Source organism: Lycium barbarum, chromosome 9 (genome assembly GCF_019175385.1).
Source record: "Lycium barbarum isolate Lr01 chromosome 9, ASM1917538v2, whole genome shotgun sequence".
NCBI classification, from domain to species: Eukaryota; Viridiplantae; Streptophyta; class Magnoliopsida; order Solanales; family Solanaceae; genus Lycium; species Lycium barbarum.
The window spans coordinates 93,886,623-93,897,202 of NC_083345.1; the positions used below are offsets into that span (position 1 = coordinate 93,886,623).

A 10,580-nucleotide genomic window follows, 5' to 3' on the forward strand; every position below is an offset into this window, starting at 1 on the left:
CTTCCTCAGCAACTGTTTTGATTTTTTCAACATATTCTGAGGTTGTTGCAGCAGATAAATGTATCTGTTGCAACAAGTAGTTAATTGTTATAAAACTATTTAGGGATATTTTCCAACAGATTCTGACTTACTGCTTCCTTGGGGGGGGGGGGGGGGGGGTTAAAAGGATCAAGATTCATTTTTTTTTGCTGTATTTGGTAGTCAACCATCTGAGGATCCTTGGAAAACAAACTTCTTCCGAATAGTCTCTGACTTGACTCCGTAGGTGAGGAATGGCTTCAAATGCCCAAGCCTAGAAAATATTATGCCATCAAAAATCAGAATAATCAATGAAGGAAAAAAATTAAAAAGATAAAACATTGAAGAAAGAAATTTTACCATAAAGGCCCAAGAGAAGCCATAGATATTGGAATTCTTCACATTAGGGTTCAAAGCTTTCGAAAAATATTCAACAGTCAACTTAAAACTTTTATGACCCCATGGATAGTTATTGAATGCCTCATGATCCTCCGAGTGTTTAATCAAACCAAGTTCTATATTATTCTTTACATCCTTTGCCCAAAGAATAGAATTCACAAACCAAACTAAGCACAATGGCTCCTTGTGCTTTCTTGACATAGTTTCTGACTTCAAGTCTGCTAGCAAATCCGCTACCTTGTAGCTCTTTCCAACAACATCCACTAAATCCAAATCATCATCAACCTTGGCTGCCTTGGATGACTTGCGTGTCTTGGCTCCCTTCTTTAATGTAACTGTAGGAAGAGGCTGAGAAGGAGCATGACACCTCAGTCTGGTGATTATGGAAAACTCCTTGATGCCAAAACAAACTGGCATGCTGCAGTAGTTTATCCATATCTCATCAGTTTTGCTGCAAATAATTCTTCGTTTGAGAAGACCATACATAATGGTCATTTGAAACCTTGCATTGTTGTCCTCAGGAAAATCTAGATACATGCCAAAACATGTGGCCCTGAAGAAATCCTCCAAGTCCTCCTCTTGAAGTATCTTCCCAAAGTAATCAAAGGGCTTGCCCATGACTGATTTTACAACGAGATCACCATTCAAATCACCTAGTTTATCCATCGGCATCTACACACGGAACTTCTCAATACTGAAAGTTTTGACAACTTCATCAGTGGAAGGTCTGTCAATATCAGTCCCAATAGAAGAATTGTGCCGTCGACCTTTCAAAAGATGCAATTTTATCCTCCTCCTCCTCCTCCTTCTTCTTCTTCTTCTCCTTCTTCTTCTCCTCCTCCTCCTCATCCTTCTTCTTCTTCTTCTTCTTCTCCTTCTTCTTCTTCTCCTCCTCCTCCTCCTCCTCCTCCTGCTGCTTCTTCTCCTTCTGCTTCTTCTGCTTCTTCTTCTCCTTCTTCTTCTTCTTCTTCTTCTTCTTCTTCTTCTTCTTAGCCAGAAACTCCTACTTGAGAGGTTTCCTGTTCAGCAGTTTGTTCAGAAAGAATATTTTCCTGTTCAGCAAGATCATCTAATGATGTCCCTTAGCTCTTTTACTAACTGTAGATGATTCCTCCCTTTTTTTTTCGTGAAGATATTTTATCTACACACAGGAGATAAGCAAAAACACTTTTAATTGATTTGTGCACCATTTAAAGTAAACAAATAATGAATTTTTACAACAGCTGAAGCATATGTTGCAACAAGTGTGTAATATATTGGAACAACTCCATCATATGTTCCAACAACTTCATAAGTTGTTGCAACAAATTATACATCTGTTGGAAAATATCAATACAGTTGCTGCAGCTTCCTCAGCAACTGTATTGATTATTTCCAACAGATGGATAATTTGTTGCAACAACTAGTAAAGTTGTTGGAACATATGATTGAGTTGTTCCAACAGATTAATCTGTTGGAAACCATCAGAACAGTTGCTGCAGCTTCCTCAGCAACTGTTTTAACAATTTTCAACAGATTTTAAATCTGTTGCAACAACATATTCACTTGCTGCAACAACCTCAACCACAGTTTGAGTTTTTACCAACAGATTGCTCAGCTGTTGGGTAAAAACAAAAAAAAAGGCAAGGCCCTTTTTCATAAGCCTTACAAGGACAACAACAGGATAACAACATCTATTTCACTATCAGGGGGCAATATTAGTGTATTACAAACACACAACAGTAAAAAATTGAACAAAATACACAACATTGAATAGACACCCTACCCATGTCCTTCCTCTTCTTCTTTAAACAAAATTCATCATTTTCGTACTTTTATTTCAAAACCCTAACTTTTGAACCAGAAAAAACATCCGTTTCACTACAAACACACAACCATCACAAGTTAAACAAAATAAACCAACCTTAACTGTCAAACAAGTGTTAAAGTTGCTGCAACAACTTACTTAGCTGTTGGAAAAAATCCAAAAAAAATTCAAACCCTTTTTTAGAAACCCCAAGGAGAACAAGAACACAAACAATACCAAAAATCATAATTTCACAACCACATACACTATTTAACAACACAGAAACCCCAACAAGTGGAACAAATAGAGCAAATACGGGTTTTGTCAAGCCCAACAAGCCCTTTTTTCGAACTCCTAAGGAGAACGAGAACACAAACAACACCAAAAACCAGAATTTCACAACCACATACACTATTTACAAACACACAAACCCCAACAACTCGAACAAATACATCAAATAAGGGTTTCTCAAGCATTGAACAACAAAATAAACAACATTGCAGACAAACCCATGTTATTCTTCTTCTTCTCTGATCAAAATCATCATTTTCTCACTTTGATTTCAAAACCCTAACTTTAAAAGAAGAAAAAGTTGAGCGATTTTACCTGAGAGAAATGGAGAGCAGCAATTCGTTGATTTTGCTTTTGAAGAGGTTAACGACGGTTTCAAGAAGCACATTTAGCAGTTGAGATCAGTTCGCGGGTTTGAAAGTTTGAAGGAGCAGTTGATCGATCGTGTGTTTTGAATGAAAGCTGTGGGATTTGATATGGACCGATGTTGAGTTTGAAATAAATGGGGGGTTGGATTAAATGGTTTGGAGTCCTTTTTGTATTTTATAAAAGATTAACAAGTTTGGAAAAATACATTTTCAACCCCAATTTTCTTAATCTCAAATTTAATTGGGTTTTGACTTGATGTGGTCCCTACAAGTCACCTCTAGTAATTTCAAAACTTAAAAGTCACCTTCAGTGAAATTCTCGCTGTCTTTTACTGGTTAAAGGAATTTTCATTCTCTTCTTTCTTTGCCTTCAGAGGTTTGACATCATGAGCGTATTTGTTACTGATTTTTTTCTCTCTGTCAATTTATTTCTTTTCACCACAATTTCACTTGACGAACATGTGGACAACAAAAATGGATAGATTTGAGAACCTATATTTTTCTTATCCAAATTAAACAGCTAAATTACGAGGATTAAAGGAAGGATATGAGATTGGATATATAAGAACTGTCGAGTCATATGAGTATTGTATATCATTCAAATCGAAAATAAGAAGCATATTAAGGGGAGACAAGCATATATATATATATATATATATATATATATATATATATATATATATATATATATATATATATATATATATATATATATATATATATATATATTAAACTCCAGCCAAAAAATTTGATGTCATTAAGATTCCAAATACCATCAAAACTATCTTGCACATCACCAAATGAGTAGTAAAACTCATCTACACTAGATATTTTTCTAAACAAGAAAAAATTGCAAATTGAAACACCGCAGTAAGATTGAGCTGTATCCATTAGAAGAACGATCTGGAACATCAGGTGCTATCTCACTGGTCATCATGCATACTCTTAATGATATTTGAATCACCTGGATCAATGATGCAGAGGCAACAGACTCTGTAGTACTTACCACATGCAGTACCCAAATCTACGGTGTTTTCATTGTAGTGGTGGACTCCAACCTTTTCCAACATAGCATAGTACTCAATCTCAGACTTCCTGAGGGGAGGGCAGTTGTTGGAAATGATGATTTGTTTGCCTTTGGAGCTCCTAAGGGTCTTGAGAACAGTTTTCTAACCCAAAGTGTATTTGCCGCTCTTCATTACGAGAGCCAGCCTATTGTTAATACTCTCATGAGTCTTCTTAGTTTTCTTTGCGGCAACCATGGTGGGGTCTTGGGGTAGGGCAATGGTTGGATTCAAAGCAAATTGGAAGAGGAAAGTGCATCAACGGGAAAAGGATATTAGAAAGGCATTTTTGCGGCGTCCTTTTCTTGTTGGCTATTGATTATTTTAAAGAGATGTAAAGGTTAGTGTAGAAATAGATATCCAAATTTTGAATATTATTAATAAAAAAATTCTTATTCTTCTCGTATATTTAATTATAGAATGACACTATGTATACTTGTCGTCTCAAAAATAATATTTAATTTTTGAAAGGAAATTTGTTACATAGATTAAAGAGATAAAAAAATCATGGTTTTAAAGAAGTAAAAGAAAAAACAAGACAAGTTGATAACGTAAGGGTAGAATAGGAATTGAAAAAGGTCAATTAGGATAAAGGGGGGAGAATGACTATTGTTCAAAATTGAGGGGGGTTTGATTTTTAAAGTAAAGTTGGGCGGTGTTACACCCCGGATTTTTGTTTTGCACGTTAAAGTCGCATCATGAGTTAGTCGACGCAAGTTCAAAAGAAATTATGTTGAGGATAAAAGGGATTGATTTTATTAATAAAAATGGTTACAAGAGTCTCTAAATAATATTAGTAAGTAGCGGAAGATTTGGAGGGTGAATGAATCAAAGAAGCACGAGTTTCGTCAAAAGTCGGCAAGTTGGGAATACGATAACTTGTACTTTTGGGTGAGATTAGGAGTGCTCCATATGCTAAGTAAGTAATGATATGAAGTATTTGAATTGTATAATGGTCTCTTGTTAAGTTTGGAAGTCAAACGAGTTGTAATACGAAAGTCGACAAAGGGCGTCGCAAGTTAAGTTTGTAAATTTCACTGGAATTTGGGACAGATGTCTCGGAGCTTTTCTCTCAATATACTTGGATTTATGGGGTGATCCACCTATGAAATTGAAGGTATACGAGTCTAGTTTTCATAACATTTTACCGTTAGTCGATACAACATCGGAGTAGAGAGATATTCGCATTTCCGTCCAGGGACGTAAACTGCCGCGGGAACAGTGAGCAAGGTCGGTGGCTGCTCACTTTAGGTCATATAAAAGACCCCTTGCACGAATTGTTTCTTCATTTTTTCAGCATCCACGACTTGGAAAACCCTCAAACTCTCTCCAATTAATCCTCCATCAATCTCAATTCAAACCAAGAGCAAATATATCAACTTTAACATGAAGAACAACATGGCAACTTTGAAATTGTGATCTCTTCACTATTTCACCTTTTGGAGGAAAACCTTGCTTTGAAGTAACTTGGGGTTTGAAGTGATTTTCATGATCTAAGGTATATTTTAACTTACTTTTGATCTCTTTGAACTTCTACAAGTAATTGATCATAGAAATTAGTGAAAACCCCCATAGAACAAGCTTCTTTATATTCTTATGAAACTTTCATGAACTTAGCTCGATTAAATGTCTAAATGAAGATTTCTATAAGCTATGACCTTGGTTTTTATCTTGAATAGTCCGTATTATGTAGGAGATCGTTCGTAAGGCGTTCGAGGACTCGTGAAACATATATAACTCCATCGACGAGGTATGTAGGGCTTTCTATTCTCTTTGTGGCATGACTAGATTTCAAATGACCTTTCATTGAAAAATTGTTCCACTAACTTGGATCGATCGCGTTCCATGATAATTGAGCTCATACATACTCATCTATGACTTGTACCAAATTATGGTCCACATCTCCTTTTGGCTATCGATTAAAAGACTTTCCGTTCAACTTGTGTCGATTATGTCCCAAAATGTTAAGCTTACCTTTTTCTCATGAATAGGTTGTATTGAAGTACCTTTCACATTTCGTATCCCTCTTGTTTATCGAATGAAGAATGATATTAGTTAAGGTACTCTTCACATCAAAGTTGAGTTGATTGTACTTCCTTTAATTAAGTTAATCCTTATCTTCTTGTCTATTGCTCCAAGGTGACGAACCTGTCGTTGGCACACTCTTTCCGATAAAAGTTGTGTCGATCATATTTCATAAGAGACTTTGGCTTCGTGAATAATTCATAACAAGATGTTTCCTTGTACTTTTACTTCTTTGGCCTAATGATCAAATAATGATAAACGTAGCGAGAATAATGATAGTCGGAGGATAACGACGATAGGTTACCTCGACTCTTTCCATGATATTTCTTCTGAGGTCAGTCTTTCATTGCACTTATATATATGTATTTATTTTCATTACCGAGCCGCGCTATAGTCGGCCGGGTAGGCACTTATATGTGCACCTAGACATGTTTCTTTCTTTACCGAGCCGTGTTGTAGGCGGCCGGGTAGGCACGTAGCTGTGCACCTAGATGTATTTCTTTCTTTACCGAGCCGTGTTGTAGGCGGCCGGGTAGACACGTAGCTGTGCATTGCCACTGATCAGTTGGGCAGAGATGATGTTATGATGATGAACTCACCCTACAGAGGGATTTATTATTGTTATATGATATGATATATGCCTCCACAGTGAGGAATGATTTTACGGGCATGCATTTACATTTATGTTATGATTATGGTCGCCCTCAGTGGCTTTGTTCAGAGTTTCAGGTTGTCTCTAGATCTCTTTCCATGATTATCCGTATCTCTTATGCTTATGTTATGTTTACGCTTACTGCCTTACATACTCGGTACATATTTTGTACTGACGCATTTTGTGCGCTGTGATCATGCCCACAGGTACGGTAGACGGATTGGTGTACCTTTCTCAGTAGGATACCTAAGTTCAGCAGGGATGTTCGCACTCCATTCTCCGGAGTTGCTGGTCAGAGTCATTAAATAGGATATATATATATATATATATATAGAGAGAGAGAGAGAGTATGGCTATGGGTACGTCGGGGCCACTGTCCCGGCCAGTTGATGCGTATTAATGCTCTTATAGGCTTACAGACTATCAGTCAGTGTACATGTATTGTGTTTGGCCTTGCCGGCCTTTTGACTAGTTGTGTTGCTTAGTTGTGGCCTTGTCGGCCCTAGTTATGCATATATGTGTTGTTGGGCCTTTTCTGCTTGCAGGTTGTTATGATATACTTCTTACAATTGTTATTCAGCGGCCTTGTCGGCCTATGATTCACGTTACAGAGTTCAGATATCACAGTTGGTTCGCTCGGCCCTTCGGGTGCCGGCCACACCCCCCCCCCCCCCCCCAAGGTTGGGGTGTGACAGGCGGCGAAAATCATTATTTTTTTTGCATATTACTTTAAGTTGTGGAAAATTATTTTCTATCAAAAGAGGACAAATGACTTTTTCTTCATTTGTGTGAGTCAAATTTCCTCCACTAATTGCCCAAAATTTACTTCTGACCACCCACTTCAATCAACCACTTAGATATTATTATCAATAGTTATTACTCGATAATATCACCAAAATACTTCCTTATATTGTATACTGCTGTGCTCCTTGTATATTATTATGTAATACTTACTTATATGTCCAACTAAATATAGGAAAATGTTTAAGAAATGATTCTCAAGGGAACAACATTTTTTACCTGAGAACATTTTCCACATCAAATGAACAAGAAAAAGGGAAAAAAAGGAATATTTAGTCTGAGTATTTAGTCACTACTTACAATATAACTAAGAAAGTCATAGCTAAAACACAGAAATTCAACATACAATGCTGGAATTTGAATTCAAAGACCGAATTCTTGTGTTTGCAATTGCGAAATCAAGGACAAAATCCTTGCATTCTTATTTGTAGAACCATGAACTAAAGGATTCTTTCCTTGAGTTCTCAGTCCGACAAGTATTGTGTCGGAGTTCGAACTTATTAATAGAATATTTGAGTTCTCTGTAATAAATTAACAAACTCGAAGACTTTTTCTTTGAGTTCTTAGCTATAAGACCATGAATTCCATGACTCTATTCTTGAATTTTCCATTGTAAATTCACGAAATCCATTTCTATGAGATTTAGGTCTCAATTATAAATTAATTAATTATTTTAATTGTGAGATAACTGGATCGTGATAAGTATGGGATTTGCGTATTAATTTGTATCTATTTAAGGGTTACTTACATAATTGTATATGTATCAAATTGCTGGTCAATTTCAGTAGCCTGCCTTTGTACTCTATATATTTTTCACCAGAAAAAATATGAAAGCAAAAGAAGAGTAAAACAAGAAACAAAAAATAAAAACCAACACAAACAAAGTCAGAAAAACCGTTTAAGTTACAAGATAAACATGCAGTAAGACACGTTGGCAAGTGTCTGTCAAGTTCTAATTGAGCATTGATCATTATATAAGCAGACATTTTCTTCACTAACGAATCCAACAACATTACTTTTCTCTAAACAAATAGTAGTTCTCTCTAAGTTTTTCCTTTTTTTTTTCCCTTTGAATTACAGAAAATGGAAAACAAAAAAACTAGCTTAACCAGGTAGCCCCAGTAAGTTAGAAAGGTTGGTTCCATTAAACCTTCTGCCCCTCTTGTGTAAATACCTCTTAAGTTCAATGAAATTTCACGTTGGCTACTACTTTACATGGTATCAAAGCCTGGGGAGAAAAAAATATACCTATGTCGCCACTGGTGTCGCCACCACCGCTGCCTCTACTGGGGCCATTGTACCTGTTGCTTCAGAAACAATGCTGCCACCACCATCGTTTAATCCCACCCATCAGTTCCTAATTAAACTGACTTCAACGAATTTCTTACATTGGCGAACACAATTTCTGCCTATGATTCATGGTTGTGGATTAGAGCATCATCTTGATGGCTCTCAACCAATTCTTGCAAGAGTTCTTGGTGAAAATCAATTGAATCCTGAATATCAGAATTGGGTACGTCAAGATCAAACTGTTTTAAATTGGATTGTGGCCTCTGTTTCAGAGAGTGTGTTACCACAAATAGTAGGTGCTGAGACATCTCGTGCAACCTAGAAAAAATTGACTTTGGCGTATGCTACGACATCGAAGTCAAAAATCCGTGAATTGAAAAATCAGTATGATGATCTTTACAACATCCTGTTAAAGAAGATGATCTTGTTGAGTATGTTAAAAGCGGCTTAGGTGCATCTTATCTCCCTTTTACAAGATTTCTTGATGTAACACAAACTGATGTATCTTTTGATACCTTGTATGGTATTCTTTTGACGGAAGAAAGACAATTGTAGCATGAAGAATCTGCTACAATTGCGCCAACTTCCCACTTTGGAATGGCTCAGCCTTAGCGTGGGTGAGGTCGAGGACGTGACAACCGAGGATGTGACAGGGGTGGTTATTTTGCTTCTCCATCACCACCTGGTCTTGGGTTCTCTTGTATTGTTTAAACTGCTGCCACGAACAACTAGTTTTATACTCCAGTCACTCAAGCAGCACCACTGGATACTTCTACCATTAGTTATAATTGTGGAGGCCTCGGGCATGTGTCTCCTGTTTGTACTTCACCGAGGAGTGGGAATGCTAATTGAGATGTCAATAAACCATCCTATAACCCAGGGGCGGATGGAGCATTATAATTTGGGGTTCAATTGAACCCCAAACTTTCGATGCGGTGTACAAATTTATATGTAAAAATTTACTAAATTTAAAATAAATAGTAGATATGAACTCATAACTTTAAAAATATAATGGTTCAATGCTAAAAATTTAAAAGGTTGAACCCCAAGAGTTTAAATCCTAGATCCGCTTCTGCTATAACCCTGCTAGTAGCTCTTCACAACCCAGTCAATCGTGGCTTATGGACAGTGGCACCACACACCATCTTACTGATAATCTTGATAACCTTTCTATTCACTTTGAATATCAAGGTCCCGAAGAAATTGTGCTAGGTAATAATTCTGTATTACCTATCTCTCATATTTGTTCTTCTTCTTTGCGTGTTGCAAGTGCATCTTTTATCTTAAAAATATTTTATGTGTCCCTACTGCTACACAAAATTTACTTTCTGTTAGTTTCTTTGTTAAGACTAACAATGTTTCTTGTGAATTTTTTCCTGACTATTTTCTTGTGAAGGATTTGGAAACTAGGGCTCCGTTGTTCAAAGGCCCGAAGGACGATGGTCTCTATCACCTTTCTGTGTCGCCACTGTAGTCTCCAATCCAGTCATATTCTACACTATTAGGGACGTGACATACTCGGGTTGGACATGCTTCTCCTTCTACAGTTCATCGTTTAGTCTCTAGATTCTAAGAGCTCTAGTAGTTCTCACAGTTCATTGCGCATGTCTTGTGTAAAGGGAAAATCCATAAGTTGCCTTTCTTAGTGTCTGAATATTCAGCTTGTGGTCCTTTAAATTTGATTTGTTCAGATATTTGGGGTCCGGCCCCCAAAATCTCAAATGATGGTTTTCGTTAGTATTGTATATATATATTTTATCATTTTAGCAAATATTCTTGGATCTATTTTATTAATAACAAATCTGATGTCTTTATATTTTTATCAATTTCGTTTATTGGTTGAGAAATTTTTTGGTTGCCATTAAACAATTTCAGGTAGATTCGGG

General features: G+C 36.6%; 1 pseudogene; it reads right to left on the reverse strand.

Annotated features, from left to right (window-relative positions):
* Window positions 1-3,603: 3,603 nt before the first annotated feature.
* On the reverse strand, window positions 3,604-4,125 carry LOC132611189 (large ribosomal subunit protein eL30-like; annotated as a pseudogene).
* Window positions 4,126-10,580: the final 6,455 nt, after the last annotated feature.